Source organism: Catharus ustulatus, chromosome 1 (assembly GCF_009819885.2).
Source record: "Catharus ustulatus isolate bCatUst1 chromosome 1, bCatUst1.pri.v2, whole genome shotgun sequence".
Lineage (NCBI taxonomy): Eukaryota > Metazoa > Chordata > Aves > Passeriformes > Turdidae > Catharus > Catharus ustulatus.
Window position 1 is genome coordinate 58601479 of NC_046221.1, and position 16014 is coordinate 58617492.

The window sequence follows — 16014 nt, forward strand, 5'->3', positions numbered from 1 at the left end:
AGGGGCGGCGGCCATAGCCCGGCCCCGGAGAGGCAGCACGGAGGGGTGGCGGCCATAGCCCGGCCCCGGAGAGGCAGCACGGAGGGGTGGCGGCCATGCCCCGGCCCCGCCGGATGCAGGCGGGCCTGGGGCCCCGCGGCACCGCCCCTGCCAGGTACAGGCGGGCCCGGGGGCCAATGACTGCCGGGTTGAGGCGGGGCCTCGGCCAGCAACCGCGCGGAGGGAGCTGGGGGCGGAGCCTCGCTGCAAAAAAAAAGTGCGCCCTATAGTCCAGTGCGCCTTATCTGATCTACAAAGTTGCGAATTTTGCCAACTCCCGGCGGGTGCGCCTTATAGTCTGGTGCGCCTTATGGTTGTGAAATTACTGTATGTGTGAACATATGCATGTAGTTTGCTAATGTGAAATATCAAAGGATCAAAGTTCTAAGAAGAACATTAATTTAGTCCTTTAAATTTCTTTTTTAAATTTTCTTTTTTAATTTCAGTTTAAAAATATCTTTTTTAGTTGTGGTTGCTTAAATGCTTGGCAGTTGTGGCCCTACAAAAGATCATCACAATCCTATTGAAATATGAAATTTCTGGAAATTAGCTGAAAATGTACTCAACTTCAACCATTCAGTCTTTCCTTCAGTGTGGAATATTTTGCTATTTGTGAGATGGGTTTTCACTCACAAAACAGATCCCTGCTCTTCCCTGTAGTGTTGATTGATCACCTGTTTTACTTTACAATTGTTTTTATTCATAACAGTTAAGACTGAGGGTGAGATCATACAATTTTTAAATATCAGTGGCAAAAGTCCTCCCGCAGCCCACCTGGCCTTCAACTGAGAGGCAGCACCACTCAGGAGAAAGCAATGTCCTACTTTCTGGATTTTGTCACTGTTGTTTAATGAGATAACAACATGCTTTATCATTTAGCTGTGGCATATGATGGGGTTAGGAGATCCAGAGAGATTTCTCAGAGCTGCCAAATTTGATGCTGTTCTGTAAAGGATATTTCTTACCAGTGAGAAACCCTCCCATTTCTTGCTCCCTTCTCATCACCAAAAATGTATCTATTTCTCTCTCTAGGTCAGCCTACTTCCTGGCAGGCTTGCAGCACACCAGAAGAAGTAGGATGATGAAGGAGACAAAACCCCATGAAATAGAATGGTTTCATCAGTCCTCAACTCCCATCAGAAAGACCAGCAGCCCTGACTCCTGTGCCCCAAACTGTGCTTCCTTTTGTCTTATTTGGGACTTTAGCAGTTTCTGCTTCAATCATGGAAAGGTGCTCCTGATGAGATCACTAGGGCAGTGCTCAGGAGCTGTAGTGGAAGACGGGCATCTGTTCCATAGGTTGTGATCTGCAAGAACCAGAAGCAAGGAATAATCTCAGAGACTGAGAATATAGGTGTTTTAGGCAGCTAGTGCAGTGAGTAGCAGAAAAGAAAGAGGTGGATCTGTTTTAAACAGGCATATTACTGTTGGGGACAGGGAGGAGGAGGACAAGAAATCATCAGGAAGGGTAGAGAGCATATAGAAAAAAATAAACAGGCAAAGGGAAAGAGTGGCATGCAGGCTTGACTCCTCACAGAGGGCGAACAGCAGTGAAGAGCCCAGTGCAGAGGGGAAGGAGCAGCTGGAGTGCCTGGTCCTGCCCACAGTGCTTGCAGGCTTGGCATTGCTTCCTGTTAATATTGTATTCTCCCCTCCACATCCAACATGAGGGCACCAAACTGCCACAACAGACAGAACCTACCAAGTGAAACTACCTTTTATACTGGAGGGACAATCCAGGTGAGGATTGTTTTCTTCTCAGTATGTCTGCTGTGCTAGACATAAACTTCCCTTGACAAAGAGAGGACACCTGTCATTTCTTGAGAAAAAAAAATCAGTCTCTGTTGTCTCTGGAGACTACAGAGACAAACAGTGCAGCAACTTGCTGGGGTGCTCGCTGTTCCAGGGATAAAACGGAGTGGTGGAGGCCTGTTGATGCCCAGGAGAAACAATAGAAGCCAACTGCTGATGTGAGAAAGAGGCCATTTGCTGTGCCTGCTGCAGCCAGGGATGGAAAGAAAGGAAAGGGACAGGAGTGTATGCTTGGGCTGGGCTGCTTAGCCATTACTGTCCAGGCTCCAGCTCCAGTGTGTCTTGATGTGCTGCCCCTGCTGCCTGTTAGCATTTAGGAGCTGGGGAGAGAAATAAGGAAAGGAGAACAATGAATGGTGTTGCATGAAATCTGATTTTCTGTCCAAATTTTACACTTCTGGACTTCTTGTGCTTGGATTGAGTTGATATGGGCTTGTCAGAAATTTCCTAGCCCAGAACTCTGGCTGGATCACAGCTCAGTAACACTCTGAGAGGGACTGTGTGAGTGGCTGGTTGGGGTATGCGCTGCCTGCCCTTGCCTCCACGATGGGCTTTGGGTACAATGCTGGATCAATCCACAGTTTCTGTCTCTCAGAGCAATTCTATATGTTTTGTTTCGGTATGTTAGTGCCACGGGTTGTCTGGTACAGGAGTACATCTCTTCTGGAGAATTATGTCAAGTCCAGGGAACAGCGTATGGCAGAACACACTTTTCAGCCAGGGCTTGCCAAGCTGCCATGCAACTTTAAACAGACCTCAGTGAAATCTGCAGATCTAGACTTTTCAGCAAAACCTTTAAATCATTAGACTTCAAGTCTTGCTCAGCATTTGCTAATTAGATCTGTTTCTAATGCAGAGCAGTGACAGAAGTGTTTGGGCACTGCTGTTCTTTGGCTGTTTAACCAAAATAGTTAGGAATTTGAAAGGTGGAAGATCAATACACAGCTCTATGCATTACTCACATCACCCCACACTCCTGAGTTACTGTTACAAACTTAAGTTGTAGAAGACCAACAACCATAAAAATAAGGGAAAATTAAAGATTTGTGTGTTTGGTATTTTTAACAGGTATTACTATGTGGGATTCTCAAAGGCCTAAGAAGTGTCGCTGTTGTTTCAATGCAGGAAGGTGAAAGAATAGTCACACACACCACAGTGCATGTCCAAAGACAGGGATATAATTATGAAAATGGAGTTTATTCCTGTCTGTTCGGTGACCAGCTGAAACTCTTAAGTATGAAGATAATACCCTATAATCATGGAAGCTCACTAGTAGGTGATGACTTCCTTTCAAATACCATTGGAGATCTCATCACATCAGAGATCTAAGTATTTTGCCTAAAAGCTCAATTCTCAGTTATACTATCCTTTCCATAAAATTAAGAGCTAACTAAATGAGAGGAAAGGAATTTTTAGGTCAGAGAATGGCTTATAGCAGGCAGTAAATACGGTAGAAAATTACAGGCACATCAGCATTTCTCCTAATGTCTTCTCCTGTGCTGTGATTGACAGTCTATATAGTTGGGGGGGAACTACAAAACCACAATATTGTAGCTGCTCTGTAAAATGTATTGCTATATAAAAGCATTGAGTTTGTGGATGGGAGTCTTATAGTGTGCTCTTCAGAAGCATACACAGAAATGTGCAAAGGAAGTGAAGGAAACTTCAGCAAACCTATCATCCTTCTAGTCTGGAACTAGCACCTAGAAAAACAAGCACTAAGACTGACAGGCCAGAGAAAATGACTTCTCAACTGTACCTTTGTTGCTCCATATGTAGTGTTATAGGCAGAAATGAGTAGACATCAAAATGATTTTACGGAGTATTTATATATTCATACAAGATATATTCATATTTCACACAAGAGTTTGCTAATAGGCGTATTTATTGAGACTGCAAATTTGAAGTGAATATTAAGAGGAAAAAGCAAACCTTTAAATGCAATAATTTACTGTCATCCTGCTTCTGAGGACATGAAGAAGAACGTTGTGTTCTAGTTGAATCTGCCCAAACTGACATATCTGATGGCAGTTTAAAATTGCTCATGTTGGACTGGGAATAAAAATGGTAGCAGAATTACTCTGTTTTTTCAGTAACTGATTGCAGAGAAACATAACAAAACTGAGTATAAAATTATTTTTTTTAAACATAACATCAATGAAAAAAAAGGGGAGGGTAACACCTTGTGTGCTACTTTGTCCTAATTCTTTAAGAAAAACTACAGAAATAAAGAAGTCTCTCAGAAGTCAGAAGACATCTAAACTTTCCAAATAAATTAAGACCTGTGAAGTACTTGCTCAGCTTTATTCAATCTTGTACTGTGCAAGAAGCAGGAGAATACTTGTTCTTCTACCAATTACTTTTTTGACAGAGTCATTCAGAGAGTAAAATCTTTCTTCTACAGGGAGAATATAGGGAGAGGTGAAAAGAGATCTATGGTCAGTACATCATGTTTTTCATCTGATTTTTTTCCAACACATGGGAAAAACATAGCAGATTGCATATTGCATTTATTAAAGAACATACACGTGTTTAAATCACAGTTTCCTTTCTTATGATGCAGTCGTGAATAATCTTTCTGCATTTGTAGTTGGAGGGCAGAGCTGATGCAAAAGCTTAGTGTAAAGTAGTATGTCCATTAAAGTAACTTAGACTGCTGAGAAATTATTCATTATAATGTGGGAATATGCCCATAGGAATACTGTTTTTATTCCAGTTCAGTGTTGCAGGGAGACAAGTCTTTGGCCAATGTTGCTCAGAAACAAGGTGGTACTGGGCTGGTGCTGAGGAAAACAAAGTCTTTCTTATGAGAGAAACAGGGAAATTCTCACAATTTAAACTATCAGTTTTGTTGCTTTGTATAAGGTACAAAATGTTGGCATCGCTTTTTTTCCACAGCATGACTTTTACTGCAATGGCACATAGTTTGCAAAGTATTTAAAAACATTAACTATTAGGCTTTTCATTTTGAATGAGACTAAACAAGAACTCAGATTTTGATCACACAGCCCCTTAATCTGTAGTTACGCTTGACTGAGATAGGCTCTGACAGCCAACATAACAACAGACAGACCATTCTTTAACATATTAACCCTTGTGACCTAATTCGCCATCCAAAAAATGCAAATAGGATCCTCAGCAACCTTTTAACCATTCACTCCTCAGTGACATTTGATTTTCCTTTTGCAGTGTCAGTGCATTTGTGTCACAATTTTTAAGATATTTAGTCTTTCTGCAGAGCAGATGCCGACATTAGGCACTTGCTCAGCTTTAGTTGAAAACGTCTCTCTTTAGCCACCAGTGCTTGCAGCAACATTTGCAAGCTCAAGGTTGAAGATCTTGATTTAACAGAGTGTTAACCACCCTCGCTACATCATTTAAACTTTTGCTCATTATCAGTAAATGTAGCTGAAATTGTACAGAGGGGATGGGACATGGCAGGAGAGAGCAGGAGGGAAAGAAGAGAGGAAGTGGGTAAGGGAAAACTAAAAAAGGTGCCCTATTTACTTCTGCAAGGAAGTCCTTATTTCTCTGACTTATTTCAAAAAAGCTCAGAAGGGATATATTACATGACACAACAAAAAATACAGAGAGAAAAATCCCTGCCATTGAATTTCTCACTGGCATTACACTGTCTGTTCATATGAACTGTATATTCAGCATCTGTCTTTTTACTTTTTTCCCATTAAAGGAAAGTCATAATGTCCTCCGAAAGTTAGCCCTAGTCTATTCTGGGCAAGAATATTTATATCAAAATATGTACAGGAATATTTAAATTCAGTTTACAGTAATCCCCATGTAGTCTCTAAGTAATTCTAGCAATGTCCTAATTTGCAAATGTTGTAACAACCCTTCCCATTATAATTTTTAGCAAACAGTGGAATGCAAGTATGAATTGGTTTGTTGATTTTTTTTTCTTTTTTTGCTGGTTTTTTTCTTTGTCTACCTTCAGAAATTGTCTCCTGCCAGCACTTTGGGTGTACACATGGTTCTTTGTCAGCAGGGCAGGTTGCCTTCCATCCAAGTATGTGTCCTATTTCTTTATCACATAAATCAAATACACTGTGTGTCTGTTCCTTTGGACTGGATAATAGAATAACATCACAATGAGGAGCTGTGGGATAAGGACCTGATGTTTGCTCAACAGAGCTTAAAATCCTCTTGGTGCTGAAAAACCCTGTTGTGTAAATTGTTGTTGTAGCTGGGTTTTGGACTCTCAGAAACATGCCTTTCCTAGAATTTTGAGTGTATGGATCAGCATACATTATTCTACTGTGAGTGCAAAGCATGCCAAAACTTTCACCAGCATTTGCTGCAGAGATGAGCAGATGAAATGTTTTAAGAAGTGAAAAATAAACCAAAACATGCTAAGCAACAACTCGTGTGTCCAGCCCTCAAAAAAATCTCTAGAGACACTTGTCGTTGAATCATTTTTTTGAGAAGGAAGGTCTCACTTGCTGACTTTTTTCCTGGATAAAGGTTTAATTTTTAGTTTATTTTATTTTTATAAACCAGAGGGTGAAATTGTTGACACAATTTCATGATTCAAAAGTACTTGGATTTTGAGAGAAATCACAACTATCTCTTCATTGGCAAGTAATTCACAGTAGCATCTTCAGCTGAAGACTTTAGGGATTTTTATGGTGAGCCTTTGACACACTTGAGTGTGTGCGGTGTACCTGGCTGGCCTTATTCTTGCTAACTGGTGGTGCTCAGCAGGAACTGATGTGTCTCGTCTGTAGTGTGGCTCTGCATTCACACATCTGCTGGTTTAAAACGAGATTGGATGGTGAGCAGAACTCACTGACTTTGTTGTGACTGCAATGCAGACACGTGTTTCTTCGCCTAAAAGAACAGAAGACAAATGGGTATTTGCGACAATCTGCATTAAGAGGTTTATTCACTGTGAGTGTTAATGATAACTGGAGAAAAACAGCATGCCAGAGTGTGGTGGCAGCTTAGGCTGTCAGAGTACATATCTCATCACACCTCTGACCAACACAGCTGTGCTGTCAGAACAGGATGGAGTTGGCCCTCATAGGGAAGCAGATGAAAACAGAAGGAAGCAACCACTGGATATGGTAAAAGCTCCTGCCCAATTGTGGCTGCAGGGTTGACAACCCGCGTCTCCCTACCCAAGTTCTTCCCCTCTTTTGGAAGGTCTGTCACAACAGCCTATCATCCTCTGGACTGCTTGGGCATTTCCAACCACGATCCCAACGAGTGCTTGTGCAGTTCATGAGTTTCATATAGTCTTTCCTGGAGAGGGAAAATCACAATGAATGCTCTAGTGAACACAAGGAGAGTGGGCTATGATATTAAATTTAAACTGTGACAGGATTAGATATACTTCTGTACCTCTGCCAGTCTCAGAAGACCCTAAATCTTCCATGACTAATTCACTGGTAAGGCTATTGCTTTTTCCCACACCTTTTTTGTTTTAAAATAGGTCAAGTTGGATTTTTAAATGAAGAAAATGAATTGGTGCAACCGTGTGCTGAGTCAACTCCCCTTACAAGTTAATTTTGCAATTGAAGGTTCAAATGTATCAGTGTTGTTACCACTGTTGCTGCCTCCATCTCACAGCCACAATTAACAATGGAGACATCAACAGAAAGCACAGCAGAGGAGGCAGGAGCACAAGGATTGTCTCAGTCCTTGAGGGGAAATACCCTGAGGAAAGTAGTCCCTCAGGACACATTAAGTACATCTCTGAGGATCAATGGAAGGATGAACATTACAGTGTAGCTCAAAGTCTCTAAAAGTTGACTGCAGCTAGAGTGGGGCTCTTTGGAAAGCAGAAGGACAAGGAAGTAATGAGATGCACTGGTCTAACTATTGTGCAAAATTGCCATTGGAATAATAGTACATAATAATAGTACATTCAATAGTACTGTTGTCAATGGTCATTGACTTTCAGTCAGAGCTGTAAGCCATTCTCCATTCAGGGTTTTAGATCCATCTGGAAGAAACAGATGGAGATGTTCCTGCTGCCCTAGTGGCTTGTGAAAAACACCAGGGTTCAATGTAAGCTCTATGACATGGTGAAACTACTTCTGTGGTCCATACTGGTCAGAGGTACTGCAGCTCTGTGGAATGGTTGTGTCCTGTGAGGTGGGCTAGGCTTCTCAGACCTGGCAAGAGGGTGGCTATAACTCAGGGGAGAGAGGAATTTCTCATAGTCTCCCCAGGCTGAGGCTGTGGGCTCCAACATAACACAGGGGATGCTGCTGCTACCAGAATAGGAAATGAGGTTTTGGTTGATATAATTTAATTTACAGAAACACAAAGGACACAGCACAGGAACTGCTCCTTGCAGTGGTTAGCAGGATCCTTTTCTGCCTCTCTTCACATTGGGAAAAGTGGGCTATGCTCTTCTGCTTTGCCAGTGGGAGCTGATGGGCAGCTGGGCCTTGAGTTCACCAGAGAGGTACAAAGTATCCCATGATTTCTCCACAGAAGATGGCAGTGTGGCTTCCTAGCACTGGACAACCGCCATCCCACTGACCTCTAATTCCACTGATTATGTGTATGAGGTGATGTGGGATGGATTTTCCACTTGTGGAAAAATCCACACGTGGATACTTCTGGATACTTGTGGAAAGAATTTCAATCCTTATGGAACACTAGTGTTCTGCTGCAACCTCTCTGAGTAAATAACTACCTCTATTTCTTTCCTTTTTGTCCCTAGCTCTGGATTTTTAATTCTTTTTAATACTTCTTTTGCTTCTGCTTGTTGTGGCATAAATGTTTATCTTGATTTTCTGTTGTTCATAGATTGCTTAATATTGTCCATATGGCTAAATCTTTGGTGTTCTTATACTGGAGTCATAGAGGAGCAAAAAATGGGAATTAATCCCAAAATGTGTTGATAAAGTCCTGAGAAGAAAGAAATACAAAGCAAGGCCACAGGAACCAGAGCTGCATAAAGGAAGGAGGCTCTTGAATGCTAAGCAAAGGTGCTTTCTTTTTAAAAAATTTACTAGCAAAGATGTATGGTTCACCCAAATTTGCTCATTTAATACAACATACAACCACAAATATTTTGCCCCAAAGAGATTACCTGAAAAACTGGTACTTCTGGACTTCTTTGGTATTTGCCAAAATTGCAGGCCATGGTCTGAAACTTTACACTTAATCTGTAATGGAGTCACTAGCCAGAGACTCACTTGTTCTCAGCAACTTTGAGCACAAGTCCAGACTACTTTTTACCAGTGGGTTGTGAACTGGGAGGAAATCACACCTACAATGATGTGGGTGCAACCAAAAGAATGTTCGTTTTCTAAGGGGTGGGATGGAGTTGGTTGTGGGCTGGGGGCGTGCCTGCAGAAGCACGTGGCAGCACAAGAGGCTTGTCTCCACCTGACCTTGGGGTGAGGAGGTGTCACACAGCAAGGCCCTGTGGGATACGACCCTGCTGGAATCTGACTGACAGGTGAACAGTGTGTGACCACCCCATGGAAGGACATTTAGAATGTGGTTGCCGACATGGCAACATGGGATAGGTCTTGTAGTGAGAATTACCATGATAAGGAAATTCTGTGCCTTGAGAATAAAATCATCTTGTTTCTTTGAATAAACGACTCTCATTCCCTGCGGGTCTGGGTCTGTGTCTCAGTTATTACACATTGGAATGCAACCTTTTGGCCATGGAAAAGAGAGCAAGTTGCTGTCTGCGTTATACAGAGTCAAACACCTAGGTAATCTCAGGAGCAGGAGGTGTCCTTAATCTCTACAGCTGCTTCTGATATGATTTCATTTGAAGCCAATAATGTAGATTTTGAATAGGGAAAAGTTTTTTCATTTATCCTTTTAACTAGAACTACCACCATTGCAAATGGCTATACCATCAAATATACAAGAGCATGTGCCTGGTTTTATAAGCAAAACCTTTCCTAACAGTTACAGGGAACAGCTGTTGCCCTATAAAGACACACGCATTTTATTAGCCCCCCCTTTCTTTTTAACTGTGCTATATAATTGTTGTCTCCCCTTAATTTTTCCTTTCTATCATCACGGTTTGATAATTGTTTTTATGTAAGATATCTTCATTGACTTGACATTTCTCACAACAGCTAGAACAAAAGTGATTTGTTTGAACTGTAGGAGGTACCATGAATTAATAGCTGAATTCTATATTGTGCTCTCATTAAGGGGGAAGACAAGTCATCTTTTTTATGAGTAACAGTTTTACCTTGTAATATTTCACAGCAAGCAAAGACAGCCCTGGACACCTACGGTGTCTCAATCAGAGGGTGACAGACAGTGCAATAGCATACACCCTGTCTTCAGTATGCTGCTGTCAGTCACCAGTTACTGAAGCTATTTGTGGTCCATAATAATGCACAGTTGCTTTGCAGGAGAAATACCATCACTAGATAAACACAGCACATTGTGAGCTTTCTTATTGGTTGTAGATGCTTTTAAAGTTCTGAAAAACTCTTTTTTTAAAAGAAGACATTATTCTTTCCAGTTTGTTATAGTGATTTTATGGGTTGTTTGTGTAACTCTCTTCCATGCAAATCCTCCTTCTTAAGAACTTTTCTGGGACTGTTGGCAGGAGAGATGTTACCAGCACAGTGGCTTTCCATGTTATGCTACTTACTGTTAGCATTTGGAAACACACAGGACATGGTGAATTTTAGAAAGATAAGAACAGGGATACATTGTATATATCACCCAGGTGCGACATAGTTTTTTACTAAAGCACATCAGTTTATTGGGCAAAGTTTAGGAATATAAAATAATTGGGGCTCTTGCTTCAGGACAGAGTGCCTGGAATAAAAGGGCTATACCCATTGACTGCCTTTCCTTTCACCACCTTAAAGTCAGAAAAATTATAGAGTTCATCAACCACACACTACCAATGAAAACCTTGGTCACAGTCCCTAGTGAGGAATTTGTATTTGATGTCAGAAGGAGTGGAATGGGGGGTCTAAGTAATAAGGAAAGCAGTTATATCCCTGCTAGAAAGATAGCTCAGGACTAAAGGTTGTCATCTTTTAGGTTGAATTCTTATCCTTTTAGAGACCATGACAATTTCACCACTGTCTTTTCTTATGATTCAGATTACACTACTAATATATTTTGACCTGTCTTCAATCAAAAAAAAAAAATTAAAAGAAAAAGCCTTACCCTCCTCTTTTCATGTACTCATGCAATATGCCCATTGCACATAAAGTGGCTTTTGTAACTTTTATTTCTTGCCTTTGGGCTTGATTTCAAAATATTGTAATATATTTGGCTTTTGTGACTTTCACTAATTAAACCATCTAAAGCAGATGGAATTACAGAAATTACAGGGTTTAGAATACCGTCCTAATTGGTTTACGATCTATGTGACACTACAGTGCCATTCAGACTGTGCAATGTATAAGGACTGCACAAAAGAGAATCCTCACCAATTAATTTTCTTAAACTCCATTATCTGCAATTTTGCTTCCTTTTAATTCTTTTCTGTTAAGCTTTTTTTTAGTGTCCTTGTTGCTGTGTGAAGAGAGAAAGCATCCCATTGCCATACTGGGGCTTTTTCCGTCTGCACAAAAAAAAACCCCAAACAAACATTTTTATTTTTTATATCTGCAATGGAATAGAGTAAGAGAATAATAGAATAAAAATGAGTGAACTTAGGATGAATAACCCATTTCAGAAATGTAAAATAGTCATTGTGTACTCTGGTACATTTTAAAATGATGGGGATTTCAGAACGGATAGAGAAAGATCCCATTTTTTGAGAATGTAATCCCACAAAGTTGTAATAATGCTGTGGTTCCCTTGCACAGGAGGAAAAAAAAAAAATCCTTCTGTTTCTTTAAATTATCTCATTTTGCCATTTAGACATGATTTTTAAACTCACGATTCCCTTTTGTTGCCATGGTAACAGGTTTTGGCCCTCATGGTGACAGAAAAGTATCTCAGTTCTTGTTCCTCTTTGAACACATATGTTTCTATGTATAGCTGAACAGGCAGAGGGAAGGGAGGTGTGACAAGATCACACCTTTTGGAGCAAGGTAACACCTTGTGCCAAACCAAGTCTGTGCTGAGGAAATAGCCTGAAGCAAGGACAGATTTATTCCTCCTGATTCCTGTGTGGACTCATTCAGATTCAGGCTTTAATGATGCCAGATAGGTTTGCTCACCCTGCTCCCATCCCCCTGGCACCCCCTCTTTCCTAGGTGACATTTTAGGGATTTTTTATATATGAACCAAGTATTTGAATGAAATCTAGTTTTAGGGGATTCCTATGGAGCTGGCTGCTAGCATCTTGCAGCATTGCAGGGGTCAATTAAGAGAAACAATTATCCGGTTTTAAAGCTTTAATAAGAAAAGCAAATCAAAACAGAAAAAAGCAACAACAACAGAAACTGAATAGAACAGAAAATCAAGAAGAAAGAAAGGAAAAGAAAAAGTGGACAAAAAGTAATGTTAAATAGCATGGAGCATGACTAATGGCACAAGCATGTTAAAATCATTGGGAAAATGTCCTTGGAAGACAAATGAATTTTCAGCAGAATAATTAACTTAATTAACAAATTTGCATGCATATTCATCAGGCTATTGAAGTCTTTCCAGCACAGCTTGATGAGCATTGGTGTAATAATTGTCTCATTTACATTCTGCAATCTACTACAATTTGGGGCATGCAAAAAAAGCCGACCTCTTCCTTTTGACTTTCTTTAGGACCCTGACCCTCTCAATAAACACATGCAAACAACATGTAGTGTCCAATACTTAGCCTTGTGTTCCACGCTTGATAAAAACCCTGCTCCCACTCTGCCATGCTTTCCTGCCTTTCACTTCCCTGTTCCTTTGCTTTATTTTTTTCCCCTTTGGCCCAGGTTCTCTTTTTGCCTCTGCTTGCTCTCCTGGGTAAATCTTGGCACCAGTTTTGACTTCAAATCTCCTGGGCTGCCAGACTGCATCATGTAAAAATTGCCATTTTCCTCTATCTCTGCAGGGCAATCTTTAAAGGCAGTAAGGTGTGACGCTCCAGACTGGCAGCTTGGCAAGAAAGAGCCCATGGATACCAACACACAGAATCTGGAGGGTTCACTCTGACAGGCAGTCAGTACTGGGAACAAAAGAAATTTAAAAGAAAAAATTTATTTTACATGTTGCAGACATATGGTCACAAGACCAGTAGAAATATATTTAATTACTGATATTGTCTGTTAAGCAGAAATAATGTACCATTATTTCCAATAATTACCATTAACAGCAGTACCCTGATTTTTTTTTTCTCCTTAGATTATAATAAAGTGAATTAAAAGAGGTGTCTAGGACATAGTTGGTTCATCATGTTGCATTTCAGATCCATTTACATTTTTACCCAAATCATTTGCAAATAGAATCCAATCACTTGATTTCAGACTACCATGATTATTTTAGCATGATTTTCTTTTTAAATGGAAATGAATATTTTTAAATGCAATTAGGCCTTTTACGGGCAATTTTGTTACCTTGTTTTAAATCAAGCCCTTCAATCATGCAAGATAGAGTCCCTACAATGTTTACAACTAATATTAGGTATGAAAACTGTGCTATAAGTGAATTGACTTCTAAGACACCAGCCTGAATGTTTTGTACCAAATGTACATTTGTACCAAATGTAACTCTCACTGTGTTACTTTTCAGGCTGCATAACAACACTGTACAAGCTGTTTTCCTCAGAACATAAAATCATAGTAAAATTATGTTCCCTGACTTCTGTTTAAAAGGTCCACTGGTAATAGAAATGTAGGACCTAAACCAGGATGGATACGGAAGGTAAAAACAGCGATCCAGGATTGCAATATAGAAATCCTAAGCTTACTAGTTTCTGTTCTCCTCTCCATCACTCCTGAGATGCCCATGTGCCTAGAACTATGCTCACACCCTGCACCACTTTGAGCAAGGCAATACTGATTTCCAGTTTGCTTAAATAAAATGAGCATCCAGAAACCTCCATCTATCATTATTTCTGTCCTTTCAGTAGCTTCAGACAGAAGGTATGTTACAGGTGTTCCCCATGAATATCGACAGAACTGGACCTTTCAGGAAATGCTGTGGTCGTTTCCTTCTGAAATATTCCTGCTGCTGGCATTTATGGAGCAAACTGCACCCCAGCCTGAAGCAACCAAATATAATTCCTTTCTCAGTCTGATGGAATTCAAACCTACCATTAACCAAGCAGGTATTCTAATCAACTTATTGTATTGTGTTTTGGCAAGAGAGGAGAGCATTTCTGCACCTCTTTGTTGGAGTGGTTCTGTAGTTAAATATCGAAAGCTTATCTTATGTAAAAGCAATGAAGTTGTAATACAACTCTTTCAAGAATGTTAGCCACACTGACTTGTTTGATGGAGGTGAATTCTTTCATAAAAATATAACAAGAAAAAGTTAGAAAACATTTTAAATTAAAATTTCTCAATTTGCTAGGATGATTATGGCCCATTCAAATCTGTAAAACAGATAATACTTGATAACACAGAGACACTATCCAAAAGTTACAACTTGTTACTGTTTGGCTTATATAAAAGAGATTAATACATATGTTTTTTTTAACCTTTGAACAGTGATGCATGCTCTCACCAAAGTGTAAGTTCTTAATTTACAAGTATTTGATGAATCTCAAAAACTTTCACATAGTGCAATTTTTCCATAATGCAATGGTTGGGGGAATAGGAGTGAGGGTGAGGGTGGGAGTGGGGCAGAAGAGGGAGCAGGTGGGAAGTTATTGTCTTTCTGGGAGAAGGAGTCCTTTTTGGGTAATAAATTGGGGAATATTATTCCTAAGCCACAACAGACATTAATTAGTTTGCCAGTTAAAGTGTTTCAAAACTGTGTCATTTGCAGACTTTAGCACCTGTGTCAGTTCAAAAGTACCAAATGGTCCTAGCAGTACAATAACTGTCATTTAAGACCTTTCATATAAAGCTAATTCAGAACTCAGGTTTAGGCCATGTTTGAAGAACAGAGGCTGTAATTAAGCAATGTTATTAATATTTTTTCTTTCCAGTAGTAGTTACGCTTACAGGCTAGAATGAATGTGCCGTGACCAACAGATTTATAACTCTTAAATAGAGACTATATAATACAAATAATTCTGGCAAGAACCATATTTCCACCCAATGTTAATATGTTTGCAACAGTTCCACTGATTTCAGTAGCTCTGAGGAAGTTGCACATGGCAGAGAGAGTTGCTTGTTCTCTTTTTCACTGCACTTGACAATAACACTGCTACATAGAGATGGGAGGTTTCGAAGCTCTCACAACATGTTTGCTTTCGCATTCCTGCATATTGAGTCAGTAGCATCAGGGAGAACTGAGGAAGGAATCAGTCCTGTGGTCACAAATGGAAAAATGAATTTTTTTGCTTTTTGTTGTTTTGTTTGTTTGTTTGTTTGTTTGTTTGTTTGTTTGCTTGCTTAAGGAATAACCTCATCTGAATTATAGCAAGAATATTCTGGAAGCATCATATTGGGGGGTGGTGGAGATTTTTTTGTTTTGAGTGCTCTACCTTGAGTTCTTATTTTGCTAAATTAATCATTTGACCTTGAGACACTATGTCTTAACCCTTAAAATATTTTATTGTTTAGAAATTCTTCATACTTATATTGAAGTTAGAATGATTAAACAAATAAAAACAGTGGCCAAATGTTTATTTTTATACAAAATTTACCGTTTTTTTTGTGTGTCTGTAATGTTGCTCAAAACATACATTGTTTTAAAATTGAAATCTCAATGAAAAGAACAATGAAAACATTTTACACTGAAGTTTTAAAGCAAGCATTTAACTTCTCAGAAAAAAACCCCAACTTTTGTCAGCTGAGATTGTTGACAGGCTTCAACATGACTGTGAATAGGCTCTGTTGGGTTTTATGGTGGTTCTCAAGCTGCATTTTTTGATGTATTTTCTGTTCAGAGAAATAAAATTTCCTCTGAAACTGAGTCTGATAGACCTGTACAACATTAGAGAGGGAGGAAGCCTGGGGACTGGGTTTGAGCTAAGGATTTTTCCACTTCTTATTCCACCCACCTTGTTACAAACCCAAGACTCTTCCACCCCTACAATCCATGAGTCAGAGTGTTGGCCATTTCTCTCATTCAGTGATATCTAAAACCAGCTGTACAGTTTTCAGCTCTTCAACCTCACTTCATCTACCTTATCCCTCAATAGTTTCT